General features: G+C 37.7%; 1 protein-coding gene and 1 non-coding gene across 11 annotated transcripts in view; one reads left to right on the forward strand and one right to left on the reverse strand.

The window, feature by feature from the left end:
- Positions 1-15,469, forward strand: part of SIK3 (SIK family kinase 3) — a 239,344-nt gene that overhangs the window by 20,638 nt on the left and 203,237 nt on the right. The window contains exons 1-2 of one of the 10 annotated variants that reach the window (XM_072729745.1): positions 8,843-8,951; positions 9,694-9,730. The exons of 8 other annotated variants lie outside the window; for them this stretch is intronic. The gene's annotated coding sequence lies outside the window, so the exon portion shown is untranslated. Of the gene's footprint in view, positions 1-8,842; positions 8,952-9,693; positions 9,731-15,469 lie in introns of those variants that run through there. One more of the 10 variants, XM_072729743.1, reaches the window with a different exon arrangement.
- LOC112920389 (U6 spliceosomal RNA) lies at positions 10,510-10,616 on the reverse strand. The gene has a single exon (XR_003235053.1). It is a non-coding gene; the product is annotated as a U6 spliceosomal RNA (small nuclear RNA).

Below are 15,469 nucleotides of genomic sequence, written 5' to 3' on the forward strand. Positions count from 1 at the left end.
TTGGTGTTATCAGTGTCTTATATATATTCTGAGATATTTTATGTGTATATAAGTAAATGTGTATACCTATTATTTACTGTATCCTTCTTTTAAAACAAATTATAGTAAATTCTGCACACTAGTCTCTGCCTTTTTTCACTATTTCATCTTGAGGATTATTACATGTAACTGTATAAGAAGTTTTCTTTTTTTTAATTTTTTTAAAAAATTTATTTATGATAGTCACACACACAGAGAGAGAGAGAGAGAGGCAGAGACATAGGCAGAGGGAGAAGCAGGCTCCATGCACCGGGAGCCCGACATGGGATTCGATCCCGGGTCTCCAGGATCGTGCCCTGGGCCAAAGGCAGGCACTAAACCGCTGTGCCACCCAGGGATCCCAAGAAGTTTTCTTTTTCTTTTTTTTTTTTTTTGTTTTTTTTTCCAAGAAGTTTTCTAATTAAAAAGAAATGCTTTACAGTATTCCCATGAAAGAATGTATTTTTTTTTTTTTAGTCCCCTTGTGGATGACTGTTTGAGTTACTTTGAATCTTGCTAATATAAGTAATACTAGAGGGTTTTAAGAAATATGTTAGGGTTTTATATTCAAAGGTAAATGTTTTATAAATGCTTTAAGTCATGGTAGAAACTTGTTATAGTTTCAGTAGCATCTCAGATCTGTGTGACATGTTCATAAATGTCATATTTGAGTCTTACTGCAATCCTCTGAGGTAAGTCTAGCGTTTTGCCCAGAAGGCAGTAGATATCCCTTCAGAACTAGCTTGAGTGACAGAGTTAGAGGTAGAAGAACCAAGGGCTTCTGACTCCCATTGAGTATCTTTTCACTTTAGTCAAAATGGGGATATTCCTGCCAGGGTGTAGGGAAGTTCGTGGTGGGAGAATAATATGAAATAAAACTGGATGAAACAAATGTGAGAGAGAAAGAGAGAGAGAGAGAGAGAGAGGATCCTGTTTGCCAGGGCAAAGAGGGGCTGGGTATCGGCCTGTGACAGAGGCATAAAGGCATTTAGGCACTAACAGAACATCATAAATTAACTACCATGTTGGAATATGGTGGCAAGGTGAGCCAAAACATGGTGGTTCTTAGAGAAACTGGCGACTTTCACAGTTCCCTAGCATAGATTAGCAAAAAAAGAATATTTAAGATCTGCTAAGATAATGCATTTGGCATAGGTCATAAAACAGAAACAGGCAATAATAAAAACATAGGATTTTCTAAAGTCCCCAGAGTCAGGGAGGGGATGTAGTAATCTAATGGCAAGGGAATGCTTGTAGTGTTGGTCATTTTTGGCCTCAAGACCGAGTACTGGGGGAGGGCCTTCTATAGAGTCCAGATGAAAATAAAAGAGGGTCGGTTAAGTCAGCCGACAACTGGACTAGGGAGAGTGAGCATTGTGGAGGACAAAATCAGTATGACTCATACTTTCGTCACATGGTCAATACTGTTTGGAAATCTGAGTATAGGCCGGGTTATTAGCCTTCCATCATAATTACCATATGCTAAGCGCTTGCCGTGTTCTGGATACTTAGTATAATGCAGGCTAACCTCTCAACAACTCTGCAAAGAATCTGTTGTTACACCTAGTTGAGGAAGCTGAGGTATGGTTAGGTAACTTGTCCCAGGCCACATATATCTTCAGTGGTAGAGTTGAAATTTATAAGTAGGTCAGCATGATTCCAAGGCTTTTTGTTCTTTCCATGATACCAGGTGTTAGGCACCAAAAGTGAACAACGGAATTCCAAATAACCAGAATTCTGTCACTGTCATTGGAACTGTTAATATGTAACCAGACACTTTGCTTGTTACAGATGATTTAGGCTGAAAGAGTGAAAGGAATGCTGAGGAAAAGCGACCATTGGAGATGCTAAGATCTGGGCAGACTCACTCTGATAACTGTATAATTTAAGTTAAAGTCATGCTCTTGCCATGTATGTGTAGCTTTATGTAAGATTCTCTAGTGTCCTCTTCTCCCATTAGATTGCGCTTTCTGAAGTCCTTCTCTGTAGAGATTATACAGCAGCCAGAAAACTGTAGCTGGTGGTAGCCAGGACCTAGAACTTACTTTGTGTAGAATGTCTGGGGAATCCATATACAATAAGACCGCTCACTGTAATTATGAATTCTTCTATTGTGAAGTTTGAGGGAGTAAGAATCTTCTTGACTTAACAGATTTTGGCTTATAAACGTTAGCCTCAATTGGATTTTATTCCCTTCAATCCTTTTACATTATCCTCAAAATATTGGAGAATACTTAATGGATAATTCTTTTGATTTATTTTAACGACCATCATAAGGAGTGTTAATATGGGAGGTTGACAATTTGGTGAAATAACCACCTGGAAGCCATGATTCAGCATTAGTCACTGGCTTTTCTGCTAGGTTACACTCCCCCATCCCTTGGCTTAATGTGGTGAGTCTCAGGCATTTGATTACCCAACTATCAAAGAAACTGACCTTAGTGATAACCCAGGCACATTTCCAGATAGTAAAAATACTCAGGGAAGGAAATTCATCTGCATTAGGTAGTGGTATTACTTCTCTAGAGAAATGTTAGTACACTTTCCAGATTATATCCTAGAATATTACAAAGATGAATGACGATTTTAGGAAAAATGGTCATTTGCACTGTTAGTATTCTTAAAAAGTGGAAGCACAAAGAATGTACTTTCTGGACATGTTCATTTTAGTGCTTAATAATATGGGATCAGTTTTATATCTCTCTTGACTGACTTTGAAAACCATGGATGATTTGGGTTCACTCTACATGTTTACCTGATTTCTCACCTTTCTGTGTTTCTTCACTGTCTCATGAAATTGCCATGTTTAATCTTTCGTTAAATTTTTTTTCCCTGGAATGCCTATTCTTTGTTTCTTCCCTTTTTTCTTTTCTTCTATTTATCCTGATAGTAATCTACCAATATTTGAGTGTCTGCTGTGTTCCAGGCACTGTAGTAGGCATTGGGATAGAGAGCTGAACAAGAGAAGGACATGGTATGGTCTCTGCCCACAGGAGCTTACATTCTATGCTGGTGTTACTGGTTCCTAACCTGACCTGCCTTCAAGGTTTAGGTCTTCTTCTTCCCTTTGTATAGTCATCTTGGACTTTATCCCTCACTAACCCATCTTTTCTATGAGCTACATTACTTTAAATTTGAATCACACAGTTTAGTGCGTGGTGGCAGCTCATACTGTGGGCCGATTGTTGAAGTGTCTTAGTCTCATCTTACCAGCTAGAGTGTAAGTTCCTTATAGGCGGAAGCTGTCACGGTCTTTTTTGTCCTCTACAATGCTGAGCCCAAGTAAGTGGGTGATAAAAATGTTTTATTTCACCTTGCTGTGCTGAATGTCCCAAGTTACACTAGAAGCCATTTTGAAGATTATGCTAACAGTTTTTTAAAAAATATTTATTTATTTATTTGAGAGAGTGAGAGAGAGAGATTGAATGAACAAGCAGGGAGACAGAGGAAGGAGAGAGAATCTCAGGCAGAGTGCAGAGCCTGATGTGGGTCTTAATCTCACAACCCGATACCATTATCTGAGCTGAAATCAAGAATTGGATGCTAAAAAAAAAAAAAAAAAAAAAAGAAAGAAAGAAAGAGTTAGACACTCAACCAACTGAGCCACCCAGGTGCTCCTATGCTTTTTTTTTTTTTTTAAAGAAATTTGAATTCTTCCCAGTTGTTTGCCAAACATTTGCTGCTTCTCTTAATCTGTGCTGAAGATGAATGAAAATGACCCCACTGATTCACTATCTGCATTTGTATTATTTTCTAGTGGAGAGTTTGTATTTGAGCTGATTATTGCACACCTTCTTATCTAGTTCCCCTTGTGACTAATGAGGAATGAAGTTCATGGCTAAGGAATGGAGCTGACCTAATGCTGATCTCTTAGTACTGTGCCTGTAATCTTTAAGGCTTAAAGTTCTCAACCAACTATTAACTCACTTAAAATTGGAAGCAGACACTGTAGTAATTTAAAATGTAAAATTGAGCTCCTCAAAAAGATTAATAGAAATGGGAAATAATCTTTTAATGGGATCTACATTATTTATATTTATGTGGTGTTAGAACTCAAAACTCTTCCTGAATACTAAGTGAAATATGGCAGCCTAACTGTGAAGGAAGGAGGCTGGATCATTGAATTAAATGTTTTTCTGAATGTGCTAAAAGCTCTGAGGTAATGGCACTGGTGTTGGGAATAAGAAGGAATATTTTCTTTGAAGAGAAGAGCAGAGGGTACTGGGAAGAGGAAATGCTTGCCTGCCTACACCTAAAAATTGAGACGATGAGTGTATTGAATTGAAGACCATAGAGCAGGAGAAAAGGAAACCGTTTTTCCTCTTGAGGTAATCCTAGTTCCTGACTTGAACAAACTGTCTGTTAAGAAGAATTATATGACAATATGGAGATTTGAACATTGATATTTGGTGTCAAGCAATTACTGTCTTTTTAGGTGAAATGCTAATATCACAGTTATATTCAAAAGAAAAAGTACTCACCTTTTAGAAATATATGCTGAAGTGCAGAGGGGTATCATAATATGGTATCGGGGTCTGCTGGGGAGAGGAAGAGGTGGTCAAGAGTCTAGAGTCCACTGGCCATTTATTTATAATTGTGGTAGCCGGCTGATGGAATAAGGCTAAGCGGGGTTTTTTGTTGTTGTTTGCTTGCTTCTTTTCTAAGGATAAGCAGTTTTTATTAGGCCAATGGACTTTGGCATCACCTTTAAACAAAGTATAGGAGTTGGATTGCTGACAGTAGTGTGTGAGGACAACATATCCAGGGAAGGACAATATTATGTTTGGGGGAGAGTGGATGAATTTGGAGTAGTAAATTAATTAATCAATTATAAAAAATATTTAACTAATTTCCACCCTTGATGTGGGGTTTGAACTCATGACCCGAGATTAAGAGTTTCATGCTCTTCTGATTGAGCCAGCCAAGCACCCCTAGATTGGTATATGTTAGATAAATGGAATGGAGTGGGTTCATAAAGGAAATGATTTTTTATTTTTTTTAAAGTTTTTTTAAGTTTTTTAAAGTTTTTTTAAGTTTTTTAAAGTTTTTTTAAGTTTTTTTTTAAGTTTTTTTAAGTTTTTTTTAAGTTTTTTTAAGTTTTTTTTTAAGTTTTTTTAATTTTTTTTTTTTTTTTTTATGATAGTCACACAGAGAGAGAGAGAGAGAGAGAGGCAGAGACACAGGCAGAGGGAGAAGCAGGCTCCATACACAGGGAGCCCGATGTGGGATTCGATCCCGGGTCTCCAGGATCGCGCCCTGGGCCAAAGGCAGGCGCCAAACCGCTGCGCCACCCAGGGATTCCGGAAATGATTTTTTTAGGGGAGGCATTTGGACTTGATCTTATAGGCTGTAGAGAGCCATTTTTGATTCTTAAGGTACCTAATTATTAATTTGATTTGATGATAATGTAGTGTATTATTAGTTATGTGCTTTTGCACAGAGAATAGAACTTGACTATACTTTTTAAGTTATTTTTCACATAAATTGTTTCTGGAGTGCTCCAAAGGGCTGTTCAGGGACCAGAATTAATATTTCTATTTTTAAAAAGGGAGGGATGGGCTTAGTGGTTGAGCATCTGCCTTTGGCTCAGGGTGTGATCCCAGGGTCCAGGATTGAGTCCCACATCGAGTTCCCCACAGGGAGCCTGCTTCTCCCTCTGCCTGTTGTCTCTGCCTCTCTCTGTATGTCTCTCATGAATAAATAAATAAAATCTTTTTTTAAAAAAAGAGAAACACTGGATTCAGATCTGACATACTGAGTTCTGAGCTCCTCCTACACATTTTACTTATATTAAAAGTAATTGTTTTCTGTATGACTGATTTTCTTTTTTATTTGAGGTGTGTGGTATGTATAGGTGATGTTGACTTTAGGCATTTACTGCCTTTTCTCACCTGCCTGCTTCCTCGGAAGATACATACTTTTTGGTTCTTTTGTTGTGTTGCCCTAGCCAGTTTTCCCCCAGCAATTCAAGACCCAGCACTTCATTTATCCCGTCCTGCCAGTTTGGTTGCCATGACACATCTGCCCAGTGTAATGTAACGCCGCGAACCCATGCTTCTAATTCTACGCTATGTATCCTACTTTCCTGCCACCCCTGAAATTTATAAAATGAGATAATACAGCTTTTTCTGAGATTCTTTGTGTCAAAGATTTGAAAGTAATCTAATGGAAGGTACTATAAACATTTTAAGAAATACTATAATTTCATAGATTTCCCCCCAAAATAACATTTTAGTCTACTTCGTTAAGACCTTATTTGTATTCAGTAAAATGGAACCATTTTAAGTATACAATTTGCATTTTGACAGATATATACAGCCATGTAATGACTGCACCATCAACATGTAGAACTTTGCTATTATCCCAGAAAATTCCTTTAGTGCCCTTTGTATTCCTTCCCACCCCTCTAGCCCCAGAAAACCCCTAGTTTGCTGTCACTGTAGGTTATCTTTGCCTATTCTGGAATTTCATGTAAATGACCTTAACCAGGTGGTATCAGCATCCCATGTTTAAGATTCATTCACTGGGGGCAGCCCTGGTGGCTCAGCGGTTTAGCGCCACCTTCAGCCCAGGGCGTGATCCTGGAGACCTGGGATCGAGTCCCCACGTCAGGCTCCCTGCACAGAGCTTGCTTCTCCCTCTGCCTGTGTCTCTGCCTCTCTCTCTCCCCCTCTCTGTGTTTCACATGAATAAATAAATAAAATCTTAAAAAAAAAAAAAGATTCATTCACTGGAGCGCCTGGGTGGCTCACTCAGTTAAGCTTCTGCCTTCAGTTCAGGTCATGATCTCAGGGTCCTGGGATTATGCCCTGTGTTGGGCTCCGAGCTCAGCAGGGAGTCTGCTTCTCCCTCTTCCTCTGCCTCTCCTTGTGCTCATGCACATGCAGGCTCTCTTTCTCAAGCAAATAAAGTCTTAAAAAAAATTCAATCTTTGTTATGGTCTGTATCAGTAGTTTGTTACTTTTTATTGCTGAGTGGTAAATCTGAGTAGTGTTACATTGTATGGCTATAACAGGATTTGTTTATCCATTTTTCTATTGATGAACATGTGAATTGTTTCTAGTTTTTGACTATTGTGAATAAAGCTGCTAGGAACTTGATGTGGAACTTTGGGTGGACTTATGTTTTCATTTCTCTTGGATAAACACCTTGGAGTGGGAGGACTGGGTCATATGGCTGGTAGGTGTGTGTTTAGCTTTTTAAGAAACTGCCAAATTGTCTTCCAAAGTGGCTTTATAATTTTACATTCTGTCTAGCAGTGTGAGGGTTCTAGTTGCTCCATATCCTCACCAACGCTAGGATGAGAAAATTTTAGCCATTCTGATAGTCGTATACACTATCTTTTGCTTAAACTTTACATTTTCCTCATGACTAATGATATTGACATCTTTTCATGTACATACTTGCCAACTGTATTCTTTGGTGAAATACTTGTTCAGATCTTTTGCCTGTTTTTAAAAATTGGGTTATTTTTTTAATGTTGAGTTTTGAGAATTCTTTGCATATTCTGGACACAAGTCATTTATCAGATAAATGCTTTGCAGAGATTTTTCTTCCATTCTGTGGCTTATATTTCATCCCCTTGGTAGTGTCTTTTAGGAGCAAGAATTTTTATTTTGAATTCCAGTTTATTCATTTGCTCTTTTACAAATTGTGCTGTTGGCATTTACTCTTCATCCTGTCTTTTCATTTTTTAAAGTAATAAAGTCGTTTGGGATTTATCAGAGCATGGCTAGAAGTCAAACAGTATTTCATTTTTATGTTGGGTAAGAATCACTACAGACAAAATATTTTCTATGGGATCAATTCTTGAATTTTCTCTGGCACAATGTTTCTAGCAATTAGAAGTCAAATGCAGTGCGGAATATTTTGAGTGTTTCTAGAGAACTTAATTTGTAAGCTGTTTAGTTACTAATTACCTGTCCTTTTCTATAGAAAAAACTTAACCATTTTAAGGCGCCTTTTTTTTTAAGGAGGCTGTTATAGGTATAAGAGTACACAAATCAAGATCTGGGTAGTAGCTAATAGTCAAAAAGTATTAAGTTTGATAAGAGAACGTGCTCAATCATATCATTAATCCTAATTTGTGGCAGTGCTTTTCAGTTGAAAAGAAATGTAAGCTGTTGTTAGGTATTAACCTACTACTGGGTAAAATGCCTTGTAGCTGAATTGGAGGAGTTTTGAACCAGTCTTTTACTCAGTTTTGAGTGTCAGTAATTTCCAAGAATGAAGAAAAAGGAGTTAAGATTGGGAGGCAGTAATTAGTATGCTGTTTCTATTTAAAATACTTTAAGAGATAATGACAAAAGCATAGGGTTATATAATTTTTGGTGTCTCTGAAATGATAATGAAGTATGTTGCAAATTGGATAAAGCGAGCACTCTCAGTTTAAAAAAATTTCATGATGGTTATGGATAGATTATACAGAGGTGATTTCAGTATTAGGAATACTGAAGGACTTTGACCTTAGTTTTGAGCCTGCTTTCTTTTAACTGGTCTATGCATTCTTAACACTGCACTCTTTGCACACTTTTCCTAGACCTTCTTGATGCCATGCTCGTTGACATGTGATAAGTTATCTGTGTACCTGAAGAGGTTTTTTTTGACTCAATACAGGACATGGAGTGTGCAATTTCTAACATCACTGACAAGGTCTGTCTTTCTCTTAAAAGATGAGGAATCTTAGGAGTCTTAGCTAAAAATTTAAAACCTGAGTGTGCTGCCCTCCTGATATTTCTTTCTGCTCACATCTTTTTTGGTAAATCAGGCCAGAGGGATTGTTTACCTTTTGAATAAAAAGCAAGTAGATCCAGCAGTTTGTTTTGGTTGCAAATATCCAGGCAGCTGAATTTAGATGGAGCAGAAGATGCTGCCCTGCTTTAGTGGATGTTCTAGAAACCAAGAGACAATGCCTGTTACTTACATGGTGAAAGGTAATGAATCTAACGAATCTCTTCTTTCCTTTGTGAGGAGAAAGAATGCCACCCTCATCAATTTATGACTTCATTGTAGTTATGTTCGTATCTTTTGAGATATGGCTCCTAATTGTTTTAGCTTTAGCGGGTTTGAGTGATAGTTTTAGGACAAAGGGGGAGGGAATCTAGTTCCAAGAACTGGCAGTTTTTATCACTTTCATCAATTCAAGTCTAATGACGTGAAGAATAGTTAGTATTGGGCAGATCCATATGTAACGTATTTTGTTAAGCGTCAGTAGTAAAAAAAAAAAAAAAAAAAAAAAAGTCCAAGTAGTCATATAATTCGTTATAGCAGCTGAAAATTTTGTGATGTAAGAAACCAGTGAAGCTAATTCCTGATTCACCCAGAGCAAAGGAATTTAATATTCTAACTTCAGCAAAAGGCAACTAAAAAGCAAACATGAACCACTTTATGTGGCTTTCAATATGTAGGAATATTTTGTTCATCTTTCCTCATATGTTTTACTTCTTAGTCATTTGCTTCCAGTAGTTTCCAAATTAGTTGAGGGAATTAAGGTGGTAAGTGAGTTCCCTGTAGTACAAGATTTTCCTGCTGTGAATATGAACCACTCTTTCTGGAAAAACCCTTCCATTGGCAGTCTTCTTGAGGGCATGTACTTCTCTGCACTTAGTGATTTGGGGGCTGAAGCCTGTGTTTAGTCAGAGATGACAAATGGTTCAATTTTTTTTTTTTTTTCAGTTTAGTGACTGAGAAATGATTCAGAATTGAAACTAAAGTGAGTATGGAGTTACTTGCAGTTACTCTTCAACCGTTACTGTCTGCTACTATTAGGCACATTTCGGACATGTGGTTTCCATTTCGATATTCTGTGTTACGTTGCTAAATTTCTTGTCTGGTTTAGACACTTTGCCTTTGGAAATTAGGTTGAAACTAGCTTTGAACAGGACCACTAGAAATTGAACACTGTGGTCCATTTGGGAGGAGAACTTGGCATATTTTTACTTAAAAGATTCTTAGGAAAATTTTGATAACAAAAATATATTTTCCAGATGTTACAAGCTTTGGAGGTTAAGTATTTGTTGAGAAAACTAGGAAGCTTCTGATTCCTACTGAAAATATTAGTCTTTTAAGCTAAATTCTTTTTAGTCCTTTTTTCTTTTATAATTAAACAAAGGTAAGTTTTAAAAAACCATGTTCATTGTAAATACAGAGTTCAGTTTATAGAAGTTTATAAAGAAAAAAGCAAAGTGCCTCCTTCCTCCATTCCTGATTTTACTCTCAAGAGGTAACTACTATTAACATTTTGGTGTGTGTCCTTCCGTAGCTTTTCCAGGCACATGCGAATATTTGTAGGTAGATTTGGAGGGTTTATTTTGTGCTATTGCAGCTTTTGTAATCCAGTCTCTTTACATATATAAAATCTACTTTATTTCCCCCACGCCCCATTTTTCTGTTAGCTTTTTGGAAGGTTGCTATTAATTTTCTTAACTTTTGTGGTGTCTTTTGTTATTTAAAAGGTTTTACTTTGCTTATTTTTTTTTACATGTCTTTATAAAAAATATGGAACATTTCACGAATTTTCTTCTCATCCTTGTGCAGAGGCCATGCTAATTCTCTCTGTATCGTTCTAGTTTTAGTATGTGTGCTTCCAAAGTGAGCACTAAAAAGTTTTTTTTTTTTAAGTATAGTTTCACTATGACTTCTGGGTTTTATGGTATCCTTAGGAGTGTAGGTACCCATCTGAGCATTAAAAGTATTCTATGCTTTCTTCTAGTGCTTTGTAAATTTATTTTTAATGTTTAGGTTTTAAATCTACTTAGAATATAGTTTCAGAATAATGTGAGATAAGGATCTGGATCCCTCCCCCCAAAAAAATACTGATAGCCAGTTGTCCTAATAGTTTATCATTTACATACTTATTTGAAATGGTTTTGTTAATATAGTCTTATTTACTTATTTAAGATTTTATTTTTAAGTAATCTCTGCACCTGTGGGGCTTGAACTTGCAACCCTCGAGATCAAGAGTTGCAAGCCCTACTTGCTGAGCCAGCCAGGTGACCCTTAACATACACTCTTGACAAAGGGTGCTTGTTTGTGTACCTGTACTACATGTTTTAATTACAGTCACTTTAGAGAATGTTTCGAAATTTATTTAACTATTGCAGTTGATTTTCCCTCTCTTTTTAAAGTAGACTAATCATAATCATGAGCAAATAATAATTTGGACTCTCCCAATGTTTATGCTCCTTTTTTAGTGACAATGTGGAAGAATAGTTACAGTGATAATAGTACCACCTAATATAGTGGTTCTCAACTTTATGTGCACAGAAATTACCTGAAGGATCTTATTAAAATGCAGATTCAAGTAATTGCAGTAGTAGGTATTTACCCAAAGAATGTAAAAATACTAATTCAAAGGGATAATACACCCTGATGTTTATAGCAGCATTATCTACGATAGCTAAATTTTGCAAACAGCCCAAGTATCCATTGACTGATGAATAAAGATGATATTGTACACACACACACACACACACACACAACAGAATATTAGCCATCAAAAAGAATGAAATCTTGCCATTTGCAATGACATGGATGGAGTTAGAGTATAATGCTAATGCTAAGTGAAGGGGTTCCCTGGGTGCCTGCCTTCGGCCCAGAGTGTGATCTTGGAGTCCCAGGATCGAGTCCCGCATCAGACTCCCTGCATCAGGCTCCCTGCAGGAAGCCTGCTTCTCCCTCTGTCTGTGTCTCTGCCTCTCTCTCTGTGTCTCTCATGAGTATAATGCTAAGTGAAATAAATCAGAGAAAGACAAACACCATACGGTTTCACTCATGTGGAATTTAAGAAACAAAATAAACGAGCAAAGGGGAAAAAAGAGAGAAGGAAATAAAGAAACAGACTCTTTAACTGTAGTAAACAAATTGCTCATTGCCTGAGGCAGGGGATGGATGAAATAGGTGAAGGGGATTAAGGAGTGCACTTGTGATGAACGCTGGCTCTTGTGTGTAATTGTCGGATCACTATGTTGTACACCTGAAACCAATATTATGTAGTTATGTTAACTAACTGGAATTTAAATAAAACAAACAAACAAAAAGGATGTCATATAAAAAAATGCAGACTCAGTAGGTCTGGGGTAGGCCTGCGTTTCTGACAAGCCCCCATGTAATGTTGATTTATAGGTTCATAGACCTTACTTTGAGTAAGAGGGGGCTAATGTTTGTTAAACATTTCATTCTAGTCCCTGTTCTTAGTGCTTTCTGTGTATGAACTCAGTTAATCATCTTAACTCCACGAGGATTATTATCCACTACTTTACCAACAGAGAAACGGAGACTTGGAGAAATTTGTAACTTGTGCACAGCGACACTACCAGTAAGTGGAAGAGCTAGACCCAGCCCAAGGCAGCGTTGGCACCTTCAATCTCTCAAATAGATTTCCTCACCAATACTGGATATTATTTTCTCCTACATGACTCAAATGGTAATACCTTTAGTTTTTGTTTTAAATTAATAGACTTTATTTTTTGAGCAGTTTTATATTTACAAAAATTGAGCAGAAAGTACAGAGAATTCCAGATATCCCCTTACCTTCCCCATTTCCCACGCCCCCCATTTTCCCTAATATTAATGGCTTGTGTTAGTGGGGTATATTTATTACAGTCGATGAGCCAATATTGACATGTTATTGATTAAAGTCTGTAGTTTACATTAGGGCCCACATTTATTTTGTATAGTTCTGTGGGTTTGGACAAATGCATAATGTCATGTACCTACCATTATAATATCACACAGAATAGTTTCACTGCCTTAAGGATTTTGCTCGCTCCACCTATTCATTTCCTTTCCTCCCTCACCTCCAGCTCCTGCAAGCACTTATCTTTTCACCAGCTCCATAATTTTGCCTTTTCCAGAATGTGGTACGGTTGGAATTGGACATTAGGCACCTCTTCAGATTGGCTTCCTTCACTTAACAATGGCCGTGTAAAGGTTCCTTCCTGTCTTTCTGTAGCTTGGTAGGTCTGTTCTTTTTATCACTAGGTAAATTCTGTTTGGATGTACCTTAGTTTATCCATTTACCTGCGGAAGAACATCTGGGTTGCTTCCAAGTTTTGGCAGTTATGAATAAAGCTGCTGTAAAATCCACCTGTGGGTTTTCCTATAACCTAAGTTTTCTTTTCTTTTCTTTTCTTTTCTTCTTTTCTTTCTTTCTTTCTTTCTTTCTTTCTTTCTTTCTTTCTTTCTTTCTTTCATTTTGTTTATTCATTCATGAGAGATACAGAGAGAGGCAGAGACACACAGGCAGAGGAAGAAGCAGGCTCCATGCAGGGAGCCGGATGCGGGACTCAATCCTGGGACTCTAGGATCAAGCCCTGGGCCAAAGGCAGGCGTTAAACCGCTGAGCCACCCAGGGATACCCAAGTAGCATAAGTTTTGAACTCTTTGGGTAAATACAAAGGAGCATGATTGTTGGATCATATGATGCGTATGTTTAGTTTTGCAAGAAACTGCCAAACTGTCTTCCTAAGTGGCTGTTTGGTTCTGCATTCTTACCAGCAATGACTGAGAGCTCCTGTTGCTCCACATCCTTACTAGCATTGAGTGGTGTTGGTGCTTTGGATTTTTGCCATGCTAATAGGGGTATAGTGGTATCTCATTGTTGTTTCAATTTGCAATTCCCCAGTGACATAGGACGTTGAGCATCTTTTCATATGCTTATTTGCTCTCTGTCAATATCTTCATTGGGAGGTTCAGATTCTTTCGCCCATTTTAAAAATTTTTCTGTTTTTTTTTTATTGTTGCATTTTACAAGTTCTTGGTGTATTTTGGATACCTGTTCTTAAATCAGATATATGGGTGTTTTGTTTGTTTTATCAAATATATGTTTTGCAAAGATTTTCTCCCAGGTTTCGGCTTGTCTGTGCCTTTAGTTTTTACCATTATGATGATGCTTGCCCTTGAATTGTGACAAATAATGATTAAGAAAGTTTCCTTCTCTTTTTGTCTTTCTCAGAGTGCTTTTCAGGCATGGTATTCAGGGAATCTTTGAAAATTATTTGGCTAAATAAATAGACTAAGCTTTGTTATAAGCAAGGCATGTCTGTTTTGTTCTGGATACTTAAGAACACATTCCTTATGGTGCTGTATTTAAGAATGTAATTGGAAATTTAATTCCCAATCCTTGTGAATAGTTTACTCTTCCTCCTTCCATGATCTCTTGTCTCTTTAATGTTTATGTTGATTGCTTGTCCAGCATCCTAATCTCATTCTGGCTTGATCTTTACTTTAGTGACTGTCTCTCCACTTGTCTGTAGCAGTCTATTCTTGGGGCTGTACAGACCGCCACCTCTGGAGTCATAAATGTGGAAATTTTGCTCTCTGAACACAATTTCCTGTCTTTTTAGTTGTGCCATTTGCTGAACTTAAGTGTCTGATTTCACTGAGGCCTCCAGCCCCTGAAATCTTGCCTGTCTCCAAATGTGTGACACTCTCCCTGGCATCACTTTCGTCCACGTGGACATAGTTGGTCACTTTCAATGAGTCAGAAATATCCTCAGTTCTCCTGCAGCTTTGTTCTGCTGTCCCACATGCCGTGCACATCTCCAGCTGAGGATTAACAATACTGCCCATTTTCCGTGTTCCTGCTTTAGGGCCTAAAGAAATGATGGAATCATGTTTATTTGTCCAGTTGCCAGCGCGTGAGTTCTGCCCTCATCTGTGCCTCTTATTATTAGTAGCCCTCGTACCCTTGTGGAGCTGATTTCTTTTCTCCTTCCTTCGCCAGAATGACTGTCCCTTCCAAATCTTTACCCCTTTTTGGTGAGCTCACGTTTACCTTCCTCTATCACAAGATTCCATACTGAAACAAGCCTTAAAAAAAAAGAAAAAAAGAAAACCAAAGAAATCTGTTATTTCTTATATCATACCTTCTGTTACTCAGATAAAGAGAACATTCCTAAGTTTCACATGCCCTTTCTAGTTGTCCAGTCTCCTCTCTCCTCTCTGAGCCCCATCTCCATTGGCCTTTTGTCAAATTCTTCACATGCCATACTCTTTCTTAGCATTGAGTCTTTCTGTCCATCCTTCCCTCTGCCAGACAGATTTTCTCTTTCACTGTTTAATTCACATTCATCTTTGGCACTTAATTTATATGTCACTTCCTCAGAGAGGCTTTTCCTGACCTTCCATTTGCCTGAAGACAGGTTAGACTCCCCCCTGAAATAATAGTAATGAGACCAACAACAATAATAGCAGCAAACATGGTATTTATTGTATGCTGGTACTGTTCTAAGCACTTTATATATATGGGCTTTTAAATTTTTTAAAAAATCTTCACATCAACCCTATGAGTTAGATAGATGGGTAAATAAATAGGACCTAAAATTATCCCCATTTTATAGAGGAGGAAGCCAAAGTACAGAGTGTTGTCACTTGACCCAAGTCACACAACCATTTGGCAGCAGAGCTGGGATTTTCACGCAGCCATCAGGCCTCAGAGCCTGTGTTCTAA

The sequence above is a fragment of the Vulpes vulpes genome, chromosome 12 (genome assembly GCF_048418805.1).
Source record: "Vulpes vulpes isolate BD-2025 chromosome 12, VulVul3, whole genome shotgun sequence".
Taxonomy (NCBI): Eukaryota; Metazoa; Chordata; class Mammalia; order Carnivora; family Canidae; genus Vulpes; species Vulpes vulpes.